The sequence below is a fragment of the Asterias rubens genome, chromosome 7, assembly GCF_902459465.1.
Source record: "Asterias rubens chromosome 7, eAstRub1.3, whole genome shotgun sequence".
NCBI classification, from domain to species: Eukaryota; Metazoa; Echinodermata; class Asteroidea; order Forcipulatida; family Asteriidae; genus Asterias; species Asterias rubens.
In genome coordinates this window covers 7,934,864-7,942,441 of record NC_047068.1, presented here as the reverse complement: position 1 = coordinate 7,942,441, position 7,578 = coordinate 7,934,864, and positions in this window count along the sequence as shown.

Sequence of the window (7,578 nt, the reverse complement as noted above, 5' to 3'; positions counted from 1 at the left end):
ACCAGCAATGTCGCAGATAATGTTAGCATCACAAACGGAGGTAAGCGCTCTCTCCATCTCTTCATTTTGCACATCAGCCATGCTTAGTTTTCAAACTTTTGACTGGAAATTTAAACGGTCTAGCTAGCCTCCGCCAGCTTCAGGCATTTAAACCACAGAACAACAACATACAAAATTAGTCTGGTACCAATTCAATTGTAGCATGTTATTGTGTCGTTGTTGGCTAGCTGTTCAGGGAACCCGAACAAACCTGGTTTATCGAGCCCAAACACGTCCACTGGTGCTCGATCCCGTGATACAATAACGTCACAATTATGAAAACGTGTGAACGACTTCCAAAAAGGGGGCGGATCCCAGAAGCTTTTTGGTTTTAGCATGTTTGATTGGCTTAGAAAAGCTCTCATTGCTAAACATATTTGCATAAGTTTGTGGAAGCTATTGGATTTTGGCATAATCCTTAATACTATTATAGCAGGTAGAACTCTTCAACATCTATATTAACAATGCCAAAACTATCAACGTTTTTATATCAAAATGTAGGACAACTCAGTTTTACAGAACTCTTGAAACTAAAAAAATGACTTTGAACTCCATTTACTTCAGTAGTCTACGCAAAGGCAATTGATACACAGTCAGTAATATATCGCAATTTTGCATAAGCTATGTGGATTGTGATATAAATAATTTATAACCGTATTTATAACGCGCCTTTTGCCAAAGGATACAAAGCGCAAGGTATTATTACTGCAAGGAGTGGGGCGAATTTTGAGATATAAGACCTAATGCTTAAGCACCATGTAATGGTTTACAAGGTGCCGTGGCGCAATATGCTGCCAATCCAGCCAGGAACACCGGGGCGAACCCCTTCTCTTTTCGATAAGTGCACTGGGTTCTTTTACATGTGTTTACACAACACATGGGACCAACGGCTTTACGTCCCATCCGAAGGACGAAGCAATGGTAAAGTGTCTTGCTTTAAGGACACAAGTGTCGCGGCTGGGGATTTGAACCCACACTCTGCTGATCAGAAACACCAGAGTTTGAATTCGGTGCTCTTAACCGCTCCACGACACTCCCAATAATTTTGTGTCCTACAACCGGCGCTGATCAAGAATTTTTTGGGAGTTAGCACCATCATCAATTTCACTGCATTCATCAGAAACACCGATTATTACATTTTATACTCTTGTTTGACTGGATAGGGGTGGTTGGGGCGCCCTTTATGTAAGTCTCGCTTCTCAGTGACCTGCGTGTGTACATCCTGATACATCCTGAAAGTGACAAAATTGTCTCTCATGTCTACACAATCCTTCACACCCAATCTCCATCATATCTGGTTGGGAACTTGTACATTCCCACAACTCTAATACTGCTGATGCGTACAGGCAACGACTCTGCTCATCAGCTGATCAGCTGTTCCTAGAACTAGATGGAAAGCTGTCCCGCGTCTATGAAAAGAGCTTCCCACCGGTCTGCCAGAGGCCATCTTGTTGCCTGTTTTCAAAAGCCTCCTCAAGACATTTCTGCTCCCCATCCGGCCATCCTAGTTCGTTTGTTTTTCTTTTTGTCCTAGTCTCATGTAAAGAGCTCTGTTCTCCGTAGAGCGCTATATAAATGCTTCGTATTATTATAATTATTATAAATATTAATGGAGTTTGTGCGGTCTATCACAACACAGCAATTATTTTTTGTATCGGTAATGTTGCTTCCTTCCCTCTCATCCCCCCCCCCCCCACCACAAAAACATTGTGATGTTTTTGAAGCAAATTCCAGCAGGTAGGTCTATCTACAATTACAGTATATTTGATTGGTAAGGATTGGATTGGCCCTATTAATGAGGGCTAGCAAATAGAGAGACCGACAGAAAGTGGGCTAGCTCAGTTGGTAGAGCACTGGCATGTAAACCCAGAAGTCGAAAGTGCGAATCCCGCTCTATCAAACTTGTCTGTGTTCAACCAAACTTAAACAAGACTTTGAGACAAATGTGTACAAGAAAAACCCACAAGTAAGCATCTGTTGTTTTATTTCAAGGCTTCTGAGATATGAAAGTTCTCTATTAACGATATATTAAACATTCTGAATAAACTCTTATTAAACCAAAGAAACCGTCTTCCTGACTTTAATTTATAAACATGATATTGATTCAGATAATAAACAACGTTAAAGCTCTCAATATTTGCACAGGTCATTATTTACAAGAAAATTAATATTTATATCATATGCACCATAACTAGCAAAAAACACCCAAGCTATAGAATACGCATCCCTTAATTTGCAGCACCTCAAATTTCATTAATGAAACAGAAGTTGAATTAATAAACCTACTTATAAACAAAGCCATGTCAAACGAAACCTAGAAAATGTGATAAGTTTTAAAACCTCAAGGCAACACAGTGCCTTGTTTTCATACAAGTGGGGGATTCATGACAGTCCCAAGTCCTCCAAAATCCTGTGCATGAGTGGACACAATATGTTGGACACAATATGTATGCAGCCGTTGATTTCACCAAACTCTTCCTAACTTAGGATTAATCTTAGGACTTAGGACGGGTTCAGTTCCATATCAAAATACGTAGGACACAAAAATTGAACTCATCCTAAGTTAGGACGAGTTACTCGTCCTAACTCGAGTTATGATTAATCCTAGCATTTCGTGAAATCGGTTGCAGGCCCAACAATTGGTCATAAATGAACCAATTTTTAAAATAATTGTTCCGAGTCCAATTTTATGACCTACTAAGGATTGGAGGTTTTCTAGCCACATATATTTTGGTGTCATGAACCCCTAAAGAACAATAGCGGCTGCAAGGGCATATGCCCATAGCGGCAACAAGATTTGACCTACTGCCACACAAACAAGAGGGTCAAAAAAGGTATTTGAACAAATCTACATTTTCCCATACTAATTTTGGGGTTTACCCTTTCATTCCCCGATGTATACTCGGTACTTTCCAGGGTTCTGTTTAAACAATCAAAGGCATATTACTCGAGTAGAATTCGAACCCATGACCTTTGCAATTCTAGAGCAGTATGTTACCAAGTGATGAGTATACAGTACACATCGTTAAAAGGGTCAAACCAAAACATTCATATTCTTGATCCTGGTGCAAAATGATATTTTAAAAAGGTTTCTCATATTACCATTATAAAGCAAGACAATGTATCTTCGTTTCTTAATGGATATTCTGACATTTTCCTGAAAATAGCACTGCAAAAAAATCAACAATAATGTCTGGGTGTATGGTGATATTGCGATAATTTGTATGGATTTTTATTTTAGACTTAGGTGGTGTACAAAGTTATTTTTTTTTTGTTCCTTCTTCCAAACTTGTTATTTTCTTTAAGTTACACTGAGCCCCTCAACCCCTTAATTAACATTCAATAACTTGTTGATAATAGATGTGGTATAATATATTGACCTGCAATTTGATAAGAAAATTCCCAAAGTTATATAGAGGATGAATTTTAACCTTTCTACATTTTCTCCTCTCACTCAAATTATTAACATTACAGAAAAGATCTATCTCTCTTTAAACTATATTCTGTACAAAATTAGATGAATGACTATGCAACAATTTATAAATATGAACAGCAAAAATTTATATATATATTATATATTTTTTGTTTACCTCAATTCCACAAAATCATAAATAAATATTAATATTTACAATAAAAGGTTAAAAAATGTTTTTCTATACAAATTGTCTGTGATTTCTTTATACTATAACAATTTCCCTGATGGTCAACCAACGCTAAATAATTAATCTAAATTCACAACTAAACCTGGAATGTTCTAAAATATGATTTTATTTCCCCAAATAGGTAGCATGAAAATTATTTTAGCTTTTCCCTCTACTGATGCAGGTAGAGAGAGAGCAATGTTTACTATAAGTGCTTCAAGGGAAGGTATGTTTGGTAACCACTCTTAAAGGGACACGTTGCCTTGGATAGGTCGAGTTGTGAAAATCGTTTGTTATAAAATGCATATGGTTGGAAAGATGTTTTTATAGTAGATAAAATTAATGATCCACACAAAAATTAATATGCCTCGGTTTTCCTTATACGTCGTGAACAAAAACAGTTGGCCATTTTGTGGAGTCAAGTTTTTGACTCCATAAAATGGCTGACCGTGCATGGGTCTTAGTTCGCAAAATAAAAGGAAAACCCTGCAATTTCAAGGCATATTTGTGTGGATCATTATATTCTACTTTTAAAACATCTTTCTAACCATATGCATTTTACGAAAAACGGTTTCAAATGCTTTTAATAGACCAACTCGACCGATCCAAGGCAACGTGTCTCTTTAAAACTAATGTCAATAAAAAATCACTTGGTTAGAAGTACAGCAGCTTTAAGTGTACAGCATTTTGAGAATCATTTTGGAGTATTGTGGTTATGACAAAAACAAGGTTTTATTCCCCACAATCGCTTCTATATGAAAGAAGTGTTTCTCAGATTGTCTATTTCAATCGCGGACTATTCTTTCTGCATAGACATAAACCGATCTGGCTTTGGGCGATATCCCACAACACTATCACCTTTTCAATGAAATGTTCACAGTTGCATCTAAATTTATATAGGATTAAGAAAATCAAATGGTTTTAAAAAAAAGGGGGGGTTTTTGGTGGGAGTTTTCTATTTTGCCAAGAAATAACTAATTCAAAATATTCTACAACTATATCAGTGACAAGCTTAAAGTTATTTTAACAAGAAAAAATCAATACGGGTGTGATGTGTTCTAAAGAATTACTGGAGTAGGATTTTTATAAATAAGTTGCAAATTGGCAAAGAAATAGCCAAACCAATAACTTTGTAACTTCTATTTGAGGCTTTGTATCAAAACATTGCACAATACAGCATTACCTACGCAACATCAAATTGAAATCAGTCACTTCGCATACAAATTGTTAATAGTTTTGACTCTAGGGCTAGGGTCTTTGAACTACTATTCATAAATACCCCAAATGGAACAGTCAAAATTTGACCTTGCAATAATATTCCTCCCATTCCACTCTGTGCCACTCAATATTTGTATACTATTATTTTGTCTATCTCAGTTAGTTAAAGGCACTGGACACTATGGGTTGTTGCTTTTGTAATAATTCCATCCAAAAACTACGTGTCTGATCTCAAGTTGAAATGATTTGTCAGAACATCATCTTCCAACAAAATTTGGGCCACACCTTCTAGCTGCTGCATAGCCCAATCTAAAGTGTGCAAGTGTCATTTTGGTAGAGTGGGCCACAAATTAGAGTAGTAATAAAAAAAACAATTAGTCACGGAGAGCATAAAAAGATAATGCCTTTTGCTCAATTGCTTAAAATGGTGTTCTTGAAATAATAATACAAAATATGTTCAGGAATAGTTCAGAAAAACTTTTCCTGTGTCACTCCAGGAAACCTTGAATAGAAACAATTACTTGGCAGTGACGCAATGTTTTTTCTTGAAATAATACTCTTTTCTTATTTCCAGAATACCATTTTTGGCAGTGAGTTACAAATAATCTACAAACCCCTATATACAAGTATGTTGGATCTAAAATATTGAAAGCTAATTCTTATCATCACACACGAAGATAGTCTTGCTCACATTTTGAAACATGTTATAAAGACTAATAAAGCACACTTTGAGTTGAATTTAGAAATATTTTATTAATTTATTTTAATATACTAGGTTTCCCAAATAACTGAACTAATGTCATTGGTATGCATTATATATATATTTTTAAGTTGTTTATTCTTTACTCAATAGTTAAATAATTCAATTGCTTATTATTATAAACAATTGGTTTTTTTTCCTTGGGTGGGACTTGTCTTGTAGGTTTGGTATAATGCATTTAAAGGGTCTATGTACTTTTTGGGAGACAAAACACAATGTTCACAGATTTACATTAAACTTACAATGTCATGAAAACAATTTTCGTCTCACTAATCATGAGACGAAAATTATTTTAGCATGTAAAAATGTATTCTCATGACATTGTTTTACTCATTTCTCAAAAACTACAGGGAAGCTTTCTACTATCATTATCTTTAAACGGTATAAGTTTAATGTAAATCTGTGGACATTGGGTTTTGTGTTACAAAAAGTACCCAAATCCTTTACAAGAACCAAGCTACACTTATCAAAAGAAAAGGGGTTGTGCCCTGGTGTTGGTTTGGCATGGGCATGGTTGGATGCAGATTGTACCACACCATCTTGTACACTATAAGGTAAATCAGCGTTCTCTGAAAAACAAAAATAGGTTCAGTGCTTGTCCTGTTGTAAAACAGAAAATGAGCACTGTGATAAAGTGTTGGTACTAGATTATTAGATTCGGTTTTTTTTTTTATTCCAAATGAATGTAGATGTTACTTTCGTATTTATTTTAAGTAGGATTTGAAACTTTGCATGGTGGAAATACAATATGGAAAGGTTTGCGGTAACACCATGTAATGAATATCTCTAAATGAGTTGGGGTCGTTCTGGTTGAAACCAACAGTTCTTTTTAGAACCTCCCCAACTCATTTAGAGGTAGGCCTAGTCATTACATGGTGTTACCACAAACTTCTGCGCCTTGAACACCCAGCAGGGTGGATATGTGTGCATTACAAGTCTTATTATTATTATTATTATTAAACTTTTCCATATTATATTAATGTAGTTAGGCCAATAATTCACTCCCAAGCTTTGAAAGACTGGCAACCATGCTCAACTGCCTTAGTTAAATATTAATAGTAATAATAAAATAGTAATAATAATAACACCCTTTCTTGGTCATCATAGACAACATTGTAGGCATGGTTTTGGACTATGGTAATAAACATGGCCACCAATGATGCCAATGGGACAATGCCATGGCAAATTGATAGAGAATCTGAGAAACCCACTTGATGGCTTAGGGAGGCAATTCGGATCAGACACAGGGGGAGAAAACTCTCAACAAAGACGATGGGGCATCCAAGCTCAAGAACATTTATGACCAACTAGTCCAAACCACGCCTACAGCGTGTCTATTGCCACCAAGAAAACGTTTAAAAGGCAGTCCAGCATTGGACATTGTCAAACGAAGCTCCAAAAGTGATTGCCTCCATGCCCCCTGGTCATTGCCTTGATGCCCTTGAAATACTCTGGTAGAAATTTACAATCTCATAGGGTGCTCTTTACTAGGGAGAAATGCTGGTGCCCTTACTCTTTCAAAAACAAAGCATACAGGCCTGATCAAGTTAATAATACAATAATAATGCCTTGTGAGATCAAAATCATTGTCCATATATCTTGTAAAACTATTATTCGTTTAAAATAATAAAACCTGACAAATGGTGATGATATTATCCTCCGACCTGCCGGTCTAGGTGATCTATGGTGACGGCACGAGCGAACCAACAAATGAACTGGAGTTGCATCAGTTCAATAGTGTGTTGTGCTGGCGTCATTCATTAATGCTTGGCAGGTGGTTGACTCTACTGGTGTGTCATTTGCCGGATACTGCTGAGTGGAAACCAATGTCTTGAAGGTGCTGTGTGGTACTTATTGATTTCAAATGGCTTCTCTAACACTTACAAATATATCATTTGGTGTTGTCGTTGCATTGTCCTC